The following is an 18,342-nucleotide window of genomic DNA, read 5'->3' on the forward strand; positions in this document are numbered from 1 at the left end:
TCATTTTCAACTGGGTTTAGAGCTAGGTTACCCGTTATTATACATGGAGTAATAAATCCTCCCTTTTGCGATGCGGACATTTTCTCCCCCTTTCATTTTCAAGTGAGAGTTAAGTAGTGAAACTCACATTTTGTACGCAGTAACGTTACGAATTGCCTTTTTTATTCTTTCCCTATAAAAAGAAAGGAAAAGATGTCAGAGACACGCATACACATATTTGAAGTACTTGGAGTTGGAGTAAAACCCAATCTGGGTTGCCCACAGAACTGAAGTTGTAAAAGCAATGTCCTACTACTGGAATGAAAGAAGTTGGTCGGTTTTTACTTTTAAAAATATAAAAAAACCGTAGAAAAATGTGTTGGGTGAAACCGTAAAAACCAAAAAAGACAATCTGCAGTACGTTAGAGATCTTAGACTTATGTCACCATGCAGAAAGCTGTGATTGTCAAAAGCAAAGGGGCCTGAAAACAATGGAACTCGACCGACTTGTTAATTTCTTTCTTTCCTCTCGAAGCTTCTTAGCTCTCTGTACGTAGTACTATCTTTACATACGCGGGCCCCGGACGGGAGAGAAAGATAGGGAGAGATGCATGCATCTCTTGCATGAAGACAGGTCGTATATCAACTTCGGTTAACCTCAATATAATTGTCAATAGGGTCCTGAGCATCTCTATTGGATGCCCTTTTTGATTGTTTGTGGGATGCCCTTTTCGGATAAAAATATCATGAATCTTTCTCATAGATTTATCCCTCTCGTAGATTTCTTGAGCGCATATCATGAATGGAGGGACAAAAACTTTCATGTCAATTAAAAAGAAGATATATAGCATCATCATTTGCCTTGAAATTAATGGAGGAATCGTATTTCATGTGTCCAATTATTCCTGATCTTTCATACCCGGTATAGAAACATCGACCAATCGGATCTCATGACAGCCTAGCTGTCGTTAGAGCCGGAACATTGTTTTTAACTCAGGCCCGAATTAAGATTATAAAACGCCTTAGTTTGGTACTTTTAAGGGACAATAAAATAATAAAATAAAGAAATACATTAGTGAGAACGGTCATGCGTTGATCATCATGCGAAAAGATCAGTTATTATGATGAAGTTAAGAGTGAAAATTAAGGTGAAATTAAACTTGTCAAAATCAGATTCCCCCTACTTTCCTTAGACATGTCAATGTCAGTACCTAAATTTAGATAGAGTTACGTTAAATGTAACAAATTAAAATAGGTCATGTACAAATCATCTCAGATCTGGGTTGCCCTTTTCCGAGTTATGCATAGGCCGGTAGCTAGCTGCAGCAACACGAGAGACAATATATTGTTTGCATGACCGACGTTGGTCCGTGCATGCATGCATGAATATGGATGAGCTAGAGTTGATGAAAACGTTAATCATTTCATAACTATATATATTATATACATAACTTCATAATAAAATGATATTTTTTTAAAATTAATTTAAATACATCAAAATTAAAGTTAAAAAAAATTAGGAAAATTATTAAGTAATTGGCCGGTGAAAGTTTCTTTCGTACCGGTGGTATCTTTATCATTTGTTGAATAGGCCAGACGGCTCTTAATTGATTGGCAACAGTAGTTGCAAGCATATGGCTCCTAATTAATTATAACAAGCAACGTACATCCGCATGCAGGACCTACCACAGCCACAGGCATTACTTCCACTTATTCACATCATGATCACCACCAATATGTACGGCCGAGTACATGAGTGCTTGAATTTGTTTGCTATTAATTAGGATGTGGTCCTGCTGAACTTAAATCGTCAAGGGGGGATGTTCGGCCTCGTTAGATCGATCGACCTAATGCTAGCTCTTAGATGTGGGACTAGACGTAGTTGCTTTCATTCTTTTTCAAGTGGCTGATGCAGTGATTCTAATGACTTGCATGAATATGTTATATAAGCTTCCTATTTGCTTACTAATTGCATGCATGGAATCAGCACATAAAATATATACTAATGAGTTTGAAAGAACTTGTTTTCTCAAAGGGGGGATTCTCCTGTCATTTTACTCCACGGACGCTAGCTAGCCAACGCCTAATGCAAATGAATTTTGCGCAGTGACACGATTTTGGCATTAAGTAATTACACGAGAATTTGGGCTAAAAATGGGTCCCCGCCCGGCCGGTTAGGAAGATTCTTAATTTCACTATTTCTTCTCAGAAGAAACTCATGTACACGAGAGCATAGCAATTACGGTTCTTTTTTTTTTTTTTGTTGGGAAAGAGAGAGGCCTCTTTTTTACAGAGGACTCCTTTTTACCGTATGAAAAGAATAATGACAAAAGTCTTATAATATTCGACATGAACTGAGATGTAAATCGCTAACTTAATTAATTCAAGATGTCTCAGTACAATAAGATATGTGATTAAAATGATTCATCTTACGATAATGATCGATTAGCCAAACGATCGATTCGAACAGTCGTCCAGTGACTTATAAATATTAGAGAAAATGGGGTACGTACTTCGATTAGAGGATTTAGATGAGGAAAATCCTAATTAGAATGAAACTCGTAATGTTTATAATTAAGGTGTCATCATAACGTACGTACGTATTCATGAGATTTGATAGTCTCTTTAAAAAAGTTAATTAGATCAGAGAAGTCAAAGTTCATAGATTTGGTTGAGATTCACATGATATTCCACACTGATAACTTTGATCAGTAAAAATGCCGAGATTTTCGAGGAAAAAGTTAAACCCAGATCACAAACGGGAGTGATATTTAATACAATATTGCTCGCCTTTTTGTGGCTGGAATTATGAGTACGTACTCTCAAATCTAATCATACATAGTCTCTTTTCTTTAAAGAGATTATATATATATATATATATATATATATATATATATATTGTGGTATATATAATTTGAACTCCATCGTTATATAATCTTGAATTAGGGAATGCGAATCCAAATACCATTTTAGTTTCAGTACTTTTAAATAAGCTGGAAAGATCTATTAGTAACACACCTAAATTCCAATCCCATCTACAACAACATAGGTTTCGAGAGATTAAAGACTGTTATCTCAAACTGTGTAATCTATACATGTATGCCCCCATTTAGGATGCCATAATTTTAAAAAATAAAATAAATAAAATTCTAAACTTATTATGTGAAATTTTTTATGATTAAAATATTTTTTTAAAATTAAGAAAGAGGAAAAATGGATCCTACATATAGCCTTCTTACCCATCATGACTTTAATGCTTGCAAGTAATAACAATCGTTTACAATAATAGACTTTAATTGGCAAGCTAATTCTAAAGAACGAATATTATACTTTGAGAAATGTTATATTTATAGTTATTTTAAAAAAGATTAGAGTTTATTATTAAAAAATTAAAATTTTTTATGTAAATTTTATATTTATTTATTTAAAAAATAATAATTATACGATACCGATTATAATTATTATTATTATTATTATTATTTTATCACCAGCGCATGCATGAAAAAATAAAGAAAAAAGAGTAACTAAATATTTCCTAAAATAATTAATTATCATCTACGATTCCATACCAACCCGATCTTTAATTCGATCCCTTCACGATCTTTTTCCTATCATCATTTTTCGCCCTCATTTTTCTCAGTAAAACAACCTCTGACATCCACCAAAAGGCTACCAGTTTCTTTTCTTCTTTTTAGAATGGGCCCTAGGATTTGAATAATCACAAAGTCATTAATTTTTGCAATGAAAATGTACGTACGTTTCCATGGGTTGGCTGAACCAAGACATAAAAAGAATGGGGTCTGACGATCATGACTGGTAACGACTTGAACCGGTAACGACTCCACCTCGCTCACCTATACAAATTAATACTCTTTAAAAGTTCTCAATCTGCTTTGCTAATTACCTCGAAAACTCTTTTTTGTTGCACTCTTTTCTCAATCGGCCCTCTCTCGTCTTTCCTCTCTCTGGCCTCTGCCGTACGTACACTTCATCATGTTGGCAATGGAGGATGACGACGAAGACGCATGAACTCGATCTACGGTGGCATGTGATCGGAAAAGAGAGGCATCCATCGTCCGATGCAGGGCTTGATTATGTTTAGTTATTTTAGCCCGACATCCATCATGGTTCTCGTTCTGTTGACTGTATCCATTTTGGTTCTTCCACTGGTGTTGCCACCACTGCCGCCACCACCGCTGATGCTATTATCCGTCCCGGTTTTGCTGATGATTGCCCTGATTTTCTTGGCCTTATTGCCTTCCGAAGTGCCTAATGTCGCCGTCGCGGGGGCTTCCCTTTGATCTCGAGCATTTTTTTTTTTGGGTGAAAAGATGGATCATGATTAATGGAATGAGACCTATCGGGATGTCTTAAGTTTGAAATTGTGTTAGGAGGGAGCTCTTAATATAGGGATGACAATTTGGCATATATATGCACAATCTTGTCATGAATGTGCATGCTAGAATAATATCGGTTTCTTCAAGGCCGAGGATGCCTTCAAGTTCAAACTGGTGGCCGCATATTGGCATTATATGCTCGATCCTAGGCCAAGCACCGCGTGGGAAGGTATTTTTCTCAAGGGTTCATCGAGTAAAAGAAAGCTGCAAGACTGAATACCATTTTCAGCTGTAAAGACTAGCTTGCAGCTTGTCGGTTAAAGAAAACGTGGAAGTTGTGGACAGGTTATATCTTTGCGTTGAAGGAGGTCAGATTCGAGAGTTGCAAATTAGTTGTAAAAAGTAAAGATAGAATGAAGATTTTCTCTTCTTTTTTTTTTTTCCCTCTAGATGAATAAAGAATTTGCTGGATGAATAAAGAAATTTATACAGTAATGGAGATCATCTAATTTTTCTTGGAGATATAGCGAAAGTCTGAAGTTTTCTGTCCCTCTTTTGGCTTCCTCTTCCCCCCACCCAATCCGCCGGTAGCTTTCTTTCTTCTGCGTTAGAGCTAGTAACGGAAGGCAGTGATCCACTTGCGAACTTAAGTTCCTTTACCAAATTGGCTAAATGTTGAAGCACCATTTTTACCAAATGTATTGCGAGCAACTTTTTATGACTTCTGAAATCATTTTTCATGAAAGAAAAATCAATCCACCAAAAGGAACCCAAATTCTTAAACTGTGAGGCATTCCAAACCAGTCTATGGGGTGATCTATTAATCCAAACTCGATTTTCTCCTACATTCGCTTAAATTTTTTTCTATTCCTCTATCTAGCACTTCTTTTGGCAATATTATATATATATATATATATATATATATATATATATATATATATATATTTATTTATATTTATATAACAAATGGAAGGGAGCGTAATCAACCAAAACAGAGTAGTAACAATGTCATCATGCCCTTGTAACATTTTTTCTAGAATGTTGGTGGGCAAATATAAACAAACAAGGAGAGCCACTATCTAAATGTAACTTTACATAGGATCGGACGCATCATTCCATGCATAACCATTTTTCAGTTTGTAAAGAAGTTCTCCGCAAATGATACTACTCAACAAAGTCGTCAAGATGTGACCAGATAAAGAAATCTGGGAAAGATTGCTGATCAAAGTTAATGGCCAAAATGCAGTTTGGCACTTCGGTCCTACTTCCTCACTCTTAAAAAATTTATATCCCTAACCATTGATTCTGTAGAGCATTGTAGTTGATTGTAGAGCATTGATACTGTCACCAACCATAGCTCTAGCTATACAAAAATTGTCCTATGTTTTAGTTTTTACGGAGATACCCGGGCTAGCTCAAGAGTAGGCGATTCACTATCCAAATTGATTGGAACAAGAGTTTTGTCAGAGACCTCCATCCCCTCCTCTTATTTCTTTCATTATTGTAACAAATAGTATAAAAGTGGTTTGATAATAAAAAGATCGAAGAAGGACAACTACATATGTGTGCATACGGTGATCAAACATAGAAAGTGAGACAGAAACGCACGCCAACACAGGCAATGCCGAGGAAGGAGATATAGAAAACCTCACGAGGGAATTGCCTCTCTCTCTCTCTCTCTCTCTCTCTCTCTCTCACACACACACACACACACAAGTGGCACCTCTAACCACCAACCCTTACCAAACCATGGATTAGGGACTCCAAACAACGACGTCACGGTTGCCATCCCCTTCCCATGTTGTAACCCACCTGCATTGTCTGTACAAAAGTAGGAACACAAAAACACGAGGACACAAAATCCACCATCCCCTTTCCTCGGAACACCCAACATCGATTCCTTCGACAGTTTGCTTGACCATTGACCCGAATATCATTCCTATTCGCCAATCCCTTAAGGACAGGTGCAATAATGGCCCCCACAACCAAACATGCACTGTCATGTCCAAGACGTACGTGGCCAGTGGACCCAATGACAACTTGATTGATCAACGGAAAGATTAATAAAGGATCGATCGATGTTAGATTGATATTAAATTTGTACCTTTCTATATCTTTATCCTTGTAATCCTTCGGTTGCTTCCTTCGGTTGCTCCCTCATCAACCGTTGCTTTCTGATTAAGCGTGTTGTTAAAACAATAATTTGTTACTAATATATGCGCACAAAGTATGGTGAGTGCACTTCTTTCTGCATGCTTGAATAATATTTATTATTTTGCTTTACTTTGAAGGGAAAAAAAAAATTTTTTTTTTGATGAATTAAGGAATAAGCCTTACCTGAAATCGGAAAATAGTCACTACACAAGGAAACGTACAGACATAAAGTTAGCAAAGAATAAGCAGTTTTTTGAACTTTATAGTGGGATTAGGCTAAAAGTAGTAATTCTTCAAAACCAAGTCATAGGTTAATTAAGAACCATCCGATCGATCGATCATCTGGGCCAATATTATTCTTTCTTCGCAAGTCCTCGGTTGGAGAGAGACCGAGTTTTGTACAAAGAAAGACATATATACACGTCATTACGATCGAATCTAAGATAGGAATTGCCTCAATCGAAAAGATGAAAATCATACCCACATGTAATTCAAAAATTATTAATTCCATGCACGCCGCACCCTCATCTTGAAAATTTCATATATGGCGACTTTGTCACGCACGATTTTCGTTTACCAGCCCCTTCGTCAAAAGGTTTTAAATTTGTTGTTCAATTCTGCCTTTTTTAATTTTTACTAAACACTTGTCGTTGATTAATTCATATACAATATACATATTTTAAACGGAAATTACCGGCCTGGGGAACGGATCGACGGAGAGGCCGACACTGGAGAGGGCCAAAATAAATGTATTGCTAAGGTGTGTTTTTTAACCATGTTGTGTAATTTTTTTAAAAGAATAATTAAATACGAGATTCATAAATTAAATTTATTCATAATAAATTTCATTCTTTTTAAAATAATTACATAATAATACTTATATATTCTACAACGTAATATTTCTCTTGATATCTTATACGGCTGACAGTCTTGATCAGTTTATGAGGAGGAAATGCCCTCCCTGTTTGCATTCTATTCTCACGTTCTTCTATATGAGGACTCTGGCTAGGAAGCTCTAAGGTTAGAGGCAACACGTGAAAAATATCGCCTCCTAGGTAATTCTTTTTTCTTTTATTTTTCCAGAAAAAAGAGCTAAGGGTCACAAGACAGGTTAGAAAGAACATTAACGGGATACACGCCTAGGTTCAAACCTATATATAGAAAGAACAATATCGTGAGGTAGTACTAATGATGAGCTAATTATATATACTTCTGATCAAACCCGGATACTTATGGAATAATTAAAAGTAAAAGAAACGAATTAAACTAAGATAAGATACGTGAAGTATGAGCTTGAAATTGAACAAGACGTACTTACTAGCTTAAAATATATATATATATATATATATATATATATTTGTGATTAATTTTTTACAATAAAAATAACTATTTATATTAAAACAGATTCATTTTAATTAAAAATATTCATTTCATTAAAAATAGTTGATAGTAAATAAGTAATTTTATTGTAGTTTATATATACGTACGTACTATTTATACAAAAGTTGCATTAATTGGAACCTACTGGAATCTGTCACAATCAGATGGTTTTTAAGCCTTCCTCTGATCTTTCAATGTCAATGGTTATTGTACGAGAGAGTAATGAAAGAGACGGAGATGCAGTGTATGTTGCAGAAAACAGGTCATACATCGCCTTACATCACAATTAGGACGTTAAGGAGAAGATTAAAAATTGTCGAAGTCAGACTTCTACGTTTTGATTTAGCCACGCCAAGTCTTCGAAGTTACAAATTTTTCCATTTTTTTTTTTTTTAAATGTCGAGAACCTATTTAAGATAAGGCAATTCGGAGTCTAGCGGTATAATGCAATATAAATCTCGATATTATACACTGTATTTTCGAAAATTTTATCCTATAAAATTAATTAAATCGTTAACTTTTTACTATAAATTTGGCTGTTTGCACCCATGATTTTCCCCTTTCTTCGTTTACATATTTTCTTTCCTGTTTTTCACGAGTAGCGTAAATCGTCCGGGGCTTGACCATTACTTCATAATTAATTGCCGTTTTTTTTCCATGCATAGCGATGCTATTTCCCCCCCTCCTTCTCTGCAAAGCGATGGAGCCCGGAGTCAATGACATGCATACGAACAATATTATGTCTCCCTCAGTTATTTTACATGCAGTGCTTTCTTTTGTCCCGACCTTCAGCAATAATGACTCTAAGGAGAGCAAGAATTTTTTGAATGTAACGTGCATATATGCAATTTTTCAATTAAACTAATTAAAGTTGTGGGAGATGATCAGGCTAAGGGAATTGTAGAGTAGTTTTTAATTCTATATGGTCAATAGAGTTAAGCTGATTACAAAATCAACTTGTAAACACGACTGATGAGTTTTTAATTGCTCTGTACGTCCATCACCTTGTACAGAAGATTGGCGTCGAAATATCTGGCCAACTGCGACCAGTGAATTTTAAAGGCGAAGAGCAGTAATAAAACAAAAAGGTGATCATGACACAGTAGAACAGACGAGGGCTCGCAGGCGCTAGCTTTGTTAAATGGTAAAATTAATATCAGATATATGATCATCATGATCACTAGAGATTTTGGAAGTATTCGAAGTGCTCGATTCTGACATATATAGGGATGTATATATAATTTGGACTGGAATATCTTTTTGGCCTTTTTCACTGGATGATCAAGATCTTTAATTTGCTTTATTTGGAAGGGGGAATGTATGAAATGAAGATCGACTTTTTAGGTGTCCAGCGTTGTTCATTAGTTTTAATTGCCTGCCACGTGGAATTGCAACGCATTGGATTCCAATGGGAAAGTATCTTATCAAACCCGAAGGCCGACGCATGCATGACCAAAGCCACAGCAATTGCTCCTACTTCTGACAAATTACCATTGATTATTAAGTATGATGTCATAACGAATTAAATCCTAGTTAATTTGCTAGCTATTGCCAATTTGGCATGACCAAGATTTTCATCAGGATCTTTAAGGCAAGCTCAAGATCAAAACCTTCATTCTTATTTCCTAGTCTCTCCCTTGACGTGTGGCTAGGACTTGGTTCCCTAACTGGAGGCATGGTTCCAGCGTGCAGGACATAAAGAAACATTTTTTATCATGTTTCCATTTAATTCGTAGAAAATATTTACATGATATTTTTTTGACTTACACGGGATAAATCAAGAAAAAAAAAATACCCCTCCCCACTGTCCGACAAATCCGAACAATTTGTCTACTGTTGATCGAGTGACTATACATCCTATCCATATCGTGGCCAAAAGATAAAGGTCTGGATTCATTGTACATACAGGGGAGCTAGGCTAGGTGGCTGATGAACATCATATTGACAATCTTTCTGAAGTGTACGTAATGCCAATTAATATATACTATGAATCTTTTCAAACTCATTATCAGAGTGTCCATGCATCCATTCTATGGATAAAAATGAGCTAGCTACAAATCATTTCAAAATGGAAACAGAAAACTACAGGTCATTTTGGCAACCGAAAACTACAAATCATTCAATTTTTCATTTATGTACGCTACGTCTGCGTCAATGAACGTCGCGCGTCTATATATATCTAGCTCTGGCCTTTAATTGGGTGTTAAATTACCCGTTTACCTATGCAAGTACATATATAAAAGTAAGTCACAACGATGTCTTATAAGAGATCAAATTATTCCTAATTAATGAGGATATATAATTGATTTCTTAATTTGTCTTAAGAGGTGTTGAAATATAATGATCGTTGATCTTCATTACAGTAAAAATTAATTATAATATTATATATTATTATAATCATTGCATGATTTCTACAAAATTTTAAAGAAAAATACTTTAATCGTAATTTTTTTTTATAAAAATAAAATTATAAATTGACATAATTTATTAAATTATAAAATACGTATCATACAAAGCCGACAAGTAAATTAGAGATTATAACTCATGTTGTTATCCTACCGACCGATATAGTACATTATTTGACCAAGTGTTATGATGATTTAACGACGTTTGTGAGAAGAAAGTAGGCCGGATTTGAAATAAATCACTCCCACTTAGTTGTAAAAGACGCGTTGATTGGTCGAATCCGGACATAGATCAGTTTAATTAATCTGTCAGTGAATAAACAGGGCGAGGTGCAGTACTACCCAGATTGGGAGAGGTACTCAAGCCGCCGATCCTAGTCAGCCTCAATATTATCTAAGCCATTACTTCCAGTCTTAGAAACCCATTTTCTTCCTAATTCCCTTCCCACAGTACATCTAATTGAGCCTCTTACCCCCCCATTTCTCGAACCCTTCTTGACCGGCCAGCGATGGATGAAGCTACGACGACGACCGTGGACGATGAAGATGCATGATCTGGATCTAGAAATATTGGTATTGTGAACCAGATATGGCAGGGAGATCGATGAAGATGCATGCATGATGAGCTAGCTGGATCCAGAACCAGAAATATATATATGATCATTGGAAAAAGCATTAGCTAGTACTACTGGTGCCAATTAACTTTGATCGATACTTGATATGCCGAGGTATTTCAGCATCAAGTCGGTCATGATTTTGGTGAGTGCGACATTCGTCCTTCTGGTGCTGCCACTTGTGTTGCCCCCGCTATCTCCGCCACCACTGATACTTTTATTTGTTCCTGTTATGATTATATCCGTTCTTGTTTTCTTGGCTCTATCTCAACCCCAACTTCCCAATATCACCGTCTGTACATTATATGTTTGATACCAACTTTATACATGCCTCTATTATCTTCTATGTAGATATTTTGCTCATGAGCTTGAGAAATATGCCAAAATCCCCAGATTTTCTCATTGGGATCCATTCTTCCAAGCACGCACAGTTTGTGAAGAAAAATAATATTTCGCAGTTCCACGAGAGCAAAACTAATAATCAGCAAAAGATCAACCACGCGCTGCTGGCTTTTAGGCCTTTGGCTTTGCTTGTTTTTAAAGGTACAATATGAATTTGGAGGCTGCTGTAAGCTGAATGCCGCAAAACCGATAACATTGAAAAAGGATTACGTTCATGTTCTTTCTTAGAGTTTGTGCTTATCATGAGTCCGAGCTTGTGTTCGATCCTGTATTCTTGCACGCTGTTGTCGACTGAAAAAAGAGGTTAATTAAAAGAATTTATAGAAAAGGGAAAGCAAGTTTTGCACGAATAACGTCCTGCCATATATATATATATATATATATATATTTTATTTATACCCCGATCAATATATTATTATCAAGATTAGTTGTGTTGCGTGTACTAAGCTAATCTTACAAATCATGAAATTATTAAAAAGAAACTGTTAATTTAAAGTATAAATTGAAAATTTTAATAGTTTTGAGTATAAGTTAAAAGTTAATAATAACTTGAGATGTAAAATATATTTTTTCCCCTCAAAAACTAACAAAGGAAGGTAACCATTCGCTTGCTTCATAGTTCATAAAAAGAACTGATAATCTTATAATGCTTTAAATTTAAAGAAATAAAATCATCATCATTTGAAGCGAAGTAAAGGGCAAAGGCAAAAAAATTAAAGAAAAAGATTTAGAAACCATTTGCGAAATACTCTCATTTTATCATTATAATTTTTTTAAATTCACACATAAAATATAATAAATAATTCAATATTTTTAAATTTTAAAGTAATAATAATATTAAAAAATAATATTTTAATAATATTGAATTCAACTTTTATTTAAAACAATCTCATATCATCTCACTGTCCAAACAACCTTTTAGACTTTGAGGGATATCAGAACTGCTTTAATTATGCGTTTCTCTTTCTTTTATTTCAATTTTTTAAGGGATAAGAATTTGAGAAAATCTTAAGAGAGGAGAGGGGGGGTGGGGGAGATAATGAATATTGCCTAAAAGTCATATATTTGAAATAGAAAAAGTCTATGAAAGCATTTATAATGATAGAAAAACTAAGGAAAAAATTGCATTCAAAGTAATTCGATATATATACTATATGAGTTCTTTTACTTGTCGCCCTTACTAGGGGTGAGCATCGGCCGGTCCGGACCGGCAAAACTGACCGGACCGGCACTGTTTGGACCGGTCCGGACCGAATTGGGTCCGGTCCGGTCCGGTCCGGTCCCATTTTTAAAGGACCGAAAAGATTCGGTCCGGTCCCGGTCCGGGAGTTTTTCACCCCGGACCGGACCGGACCGGACCGAATAGAAATAAAAATAAATAAATATTATTTATATATATTATTTATATAATAGTATTAGCATATTACTAATATATATAATAGTATACTATATGTATATATATTAAATATATTACAATATAATTACATAAATATTAAAAAAAATGTCATTAAATATTAGCATATTATATAAATATATAGTTATTAGTTATAGTATTGTTATTATTACATATATTTATTAGTTATAGTATTATTACTAATAGACTAATAGTATTAGCATATTACTAATATATATATAATACTATATGTATATATTTTAAATATATTACAATATAATTACATAAATATTAAAAAAAATGTCATTAGATTAAAAAAAAAAAAAAAAAAAAAAAAAAAAAAAAAGAAGTCAACCTTGGACCGAATGGACCTACCGGACCGGACCGGTCCTGATGGAGTTCGGTCCGGTCCAGGGTGGGAAAACCCTGGACCGAATAGGTCCGGTCCGGTCCACAAAACCTCTCCGGACCGGACCGGACCGAACTCACCCCTAGCCCTTACAGCATATTATTATCCTTTTTTTTTTTACAGCATTATTATTATCCTACTTATCTAACGTTCTAGTACTATATATATAGTAATCCTTAGATCAATTATTGCTAAAAAGAATATAAAAATTCAATTATTATTAAATTCTCCATATATAAGCCAGCAAGCTAGAATAACACAGAAACGCGCGTAAAATCACGTAAACAAACAAGAAAAGATAAATTTGCGAGTCGACAAATGATCCCAAAGTGTAAGCCTGATATGATATGAGAATAAACAAATAACATAGAAAGCTATGCATGGTAAAATTATCTTGTCCTTCAGAATCTCATGAAGATAGCCCCAGAATATATCGACCACCTCGTACAATCAATCTAGAAAATCCTCAGCTCAGTATGAATATGATCATTAAAACTAGGTACGGAGGACAAGAGTCATGTGACGCCCCCGGCATCCATGCTGAAAAAAGTAACACTTTGGATCCCCGATATATCTGTAAAAACCTATGGCCCTAAACAAGAAAGTTCGCTCCATAAGATTTGAAAAGATTCGCCCCTCAACTCGTTTGCTATCGTCTAGTCTCGTAATTATAATTTTTTTTTAAATTTTAATATAAAATATAATAAATAATTTAATTTTAAAAATTTTTAAATAATAATAATATTAATAAAATATTTTAAAAATATTTTATTTAATTTTTAACTTTTATCTTAATTTAATTTAATTCAATTCAATTTAATGTCTAAACGTAATTAATATCTGAACTAGTTTATGGGAATATTCCTTTATTTATTCAACTTGAGATATTTTATGTGGTTAATTTGGAGAAAATTATCTTCTTATTTATTTATTTAAAGTTAATGATTTTAAGACCATAAATATATATATATATATACGTATAAAGTTATTATATTATCAAATCTACGTGTAGAGCTGCAGAGCACGTCATCTCGCATATTATTTAAATAGTAAATTTTAATTTTAAAATTTATCTTTTAAATTAAATTATAATACATAAATATTTTATTAAATTTACTTTATACTTGATAATATAATTATAGACATATATTTAATGTTTAGTTACAAATCAACAGGAATTTATAATTGTTAATGCTTTATAATTCTTGTCTCTGTTTATTTTATTGCGCGCCCAGTTCATCAGGTCCAACAAGTTTTACATTTTAAAATAGTGAAAGATCGTCAAAAATCTCTTTTGTTTGGCTTTTATATTATATGAAGTCAGTCTCTTTCTAAAACCATTTTAGAAAAATGGCCCCCCGTTACTGATTTCTAAAAGGGCCCACATAAAACAGGGAATGGTACAAGTCTTGGATGCAAGTTTGCTCGACCCCTTCCTTGAAATAAAAGGTGGTCAGGTTAATCTCCTATATACATAGCTTTCAGCTAGCGTCGCTGTCTGTTGACATCGGAATATTATTTTCTTTTTCTTTCCTTTCAAGTTTGTGGACCTCCGATTATAGGTAGGAGGGAGGTGCATGTATCTACGTGGCTTATATATGATTATAATTTTCTTTTTAAAGCGCAGTTAACAAAGATAACTTATAAAATTAATGTAATGACTTTATATAATAAGTTAAGATAATTTTATAATTTAATTTAATTTATAAATTTATTTTATGAGATTTTTTTTTTTTTTTTAATTTTTGAATAAAGCGTTTTTTCTTCTTGGCTTTTATTCGCACATCAAAGACAGATAATACAAAACGACAAGATTGTACAAATCTGGGTGTTAGCATTTAGCAACCACTACCATACGCAGACAAACTAACCAATAATAAAGACAAAAGTTACGAAAGCAAGCAATTAAAGGGAGTAAATAAAAATAAAAATAAAAAATCTTCAATAAAAAGTAGAGGCCGTGAAGAGCGCGTAAATTAGGAACTTTTCTTCTTCATTTTGTAACGTCGAATAGAGAGGGTGAGAAGTCCGCGAGACCTTTTGATCAAGCGATGGATGGATGGATGTGTACGTACGTACACTTTTAAAATTGGATATTATATATTTTTGGAAGGAGTCTCTCGATCGCCATATATATGATCATATGCAATTTTAATTTTAATTTTACCATATAATTATATATCGAAGTTATTGGAAATTAAGAAGAATTAATTTAATTATAGTTGGTTGGTCTGTGGATCATTATATAGTACTTGTTTTTACATTAATGTAATAATTATTATCAAACTACCAAATATATAACTTGATTTGAAACTCTATTTTTATAATAAAATATAATATATACGATGGATGGTCTTTGTCAACATGATTTATGTGTCAAAATATTTTACAATATTTTTTTCTCCTAATTGTCTGTCTAGCCATCCCTTTCCCCCTAGCCCCTCTTTCTTTCTGATATTTCTGTGTTTTTTTATAGCACATCCATCTCTTCTATAAATATATATATATATATATATATATATTATATACACTTATATATCCCTCCGCCGGTGGGTACGACAACACTGCCTGCCTCCAAATTCACCCGCCGTGAGCTGCCAGTTATTTGTCATGTGCTATTCTACTTAAACTCAACTTTACTCTTTATAGAAAGAGGGGATTAACCTCTACTGAAAAAAGTTTGAGAGACAAACTCTTTTTTTATTTTAATTGATAATAAAGAAATAAAAAAAGGAAAATATTAAGATAAATGTGAAAAATGACATATTATAGTTTAGACCAATTTTAATAGATTTTAGAATCTATAACGTTCCGTGAATATAACACATTTGTCTCTTTTCAACCACAAATATCATATTTGAATGGTTTGGTAGTGAATAATATGATGCGTGTGTCGAGAAGAATTGTCGAAAGGGATGACGCGTGAAGACTATACACAGATTTTCACAAAACTACTAGTTTCCTCTTAACGATTTTCGACATCTGCTTATATCGCACATATTTTTTGAAAGTTGTCGGAAAGTTATAGGTATATATTTTATAATCTTGAAGGTAGTAAAATAAAATTAAATAAAAGAAATGTTGATAAACAATATGAATTAATAGAGGAAGAGAAGCAGAGGAAGGATAAGGGAAAAATAGATCTAGAAGCCACTTATATATTAGTAGGAATATTTGAGCACGATATGGCCAGATCTATACTAATTATTTTACTATTAATTTGTAGACTAAAGATATCCCCTCAAGATAATGTATCTAGCTAGGGTGACGTACGTAATTATTATTTGAGTATAATAGTAATTTTCTATATATTCCCAATTTGTGTGATAAAATGCATGTTTCTTGAAAACAAACACACCAATTTGTAATCATATTAGGCACGCCATGCATCCAAAAAAACAAAAAAAACTGTCATGATCATCACTATCAACATCATTAAGATTGTAGATTATATGGCTGAACCAAGAATCATAAAAAAGACAAAAATAAAAATCAAGGTTGGGCATGCTGCATGGTCTGTCCCGCCACAACCATCGATCGTGGTATATCATCACTATATCTTGTGTACATAGGCTATGGTCACCAACTTTAGTAACTTTAATTATTATTGTTAGCAAACACCACAATCTGCTCCCTACATCCTGTCCAAGTTGCCTGTCTCTGCAATTAAAGGGAGGAAGAGAGCGTGTACGTGTGTGTGTGTGTGGTGGGGTTGTTTTTAGTTTTCCAAGCAATGTTTTAAAATGGGGTACTTGATTAAAGTTTTGAGCCCCTTTTAGTGGTACCGATGATGCAGTCAGGATCAGTCGATGACATGCATGAACATGATCGGTATCTTTGCCCCCAAGTGGCATCCTTTCGTCCTTTTGAGATTATACATATGCATTTTGCACCATAGATTCTTGAAACCGGGAATGGTTGTTCCTTTGAAAGATGTCATTATATAAAAAGCCAATCTTCTCTGGATGTAGTGAAATTCATGGATGAAGAAAGAAAGAAACGAAACCGATGGCTAATAGCTAAGCATCTCTCATAAAAATAGTGTTCTGACAATGATTTCGGGCAAAAAGTCGCAACCACCCGAGTTTTGACTCAAACAGGTTGTCCAAATTCATTGTGATTGAATTTGGACGATTAATCAGCTTATGTTGTTTTTTCATATTATTGCTCGAGGGGGGTCACATAGGAAACAGAGTTAGACAAAGCCAACCAAAAGCTTATAATGGAACTCCATTTGTTTCTCAACATCTTCCTTGGCAGTGGTCCTACGTACTCCATTTATGTCATGTCATTTCACTCCACTGAATAAAAGAATCACCTAAATATATGCACGAAAAATATTGGAAGTGTAATAAATAAGGCATCGCAAAAATTAACATCGAATTTTTATCACCCTCGTTCAGAGCCCTCTCCTCAGAAATAAAGAACTGAAAGAAGAGAATTATTTCAATCTGTTCAAACCAACAATTTAACTACAACCAAAGAGCATCATTAATTATCAACTTAGATCTTAATTTAATGTTGTGAAGAAGAAGAAGAGGAGGAGGAGGAGGAGGAGGAGGAGGAAATAGACATGAACTCCTTTTGTTTTTTAAAAGAAAAATATTTTAATTATAAATAAATTAAATAAAAATAAATTTACAAACTGATGTAATTTAATATTGTAAATGTTATGGCAATTACATTTATTATTATGCTTTATTAATCTGACCTCTCTTGTTTCTATGTGTTACGTTTGGATGGATGTAAAGAAGCTTCTGGATTAGTGAAGCCTCATGACCAGCACGTGACTGTAAGCTACTTCAAACCGAGGCCAAGTTTGAGCCGTAGGATCTGTCCACGTGGAGCCATCTGTCATGCCATATAAATGCATCGTTTCAGCTGTATTCTTTAACCTAATTTCATTTTGTGTATTCGGCTGATTGAGAGAGGGGGGGTCCGAGAGAGAGTGAAGAGAAGGGGGAAACTAGGGTTCATGTTTGGGAAGAAAATCTTTGATTTTCTTGAGTGTAAATGAGTGCTCTGTAATCTGAGAACGTTTCTGAGGCTTCTCTGTGATGGATATTGATATCAATAAAGCTCTGAGGCCCATTCCTGCCGTGGACGTAGACCATTAGGGTCGAACCACGTAAATCGGTTGTGTTCTTTCTTTCTTGCTCTATTTTGCTTATTTCTTTATCTTCTTGATTATTAATCTTGTTGTATACGATTCCTGATTATTATTTGGATCTGTTTGCATATTAGGGTTTAGTCATAAATCTGTTTGGCT

This window comes from Carya illinoinensis, chromosome 9 (genome assembly GCF_018687715.1).
Source record: "Carya illinoinensis cultivar Pawnee chromosome 9, C.illinoinensisPawnee_v1, whole genome shotgun sequence".
Taxonomy (NCBI): Eukaryota; Viridiplantae; Streptophyta; class Magnoliopsida; order Fagales; family Juglandaceae; genus Carya; species Carya illinoinensis.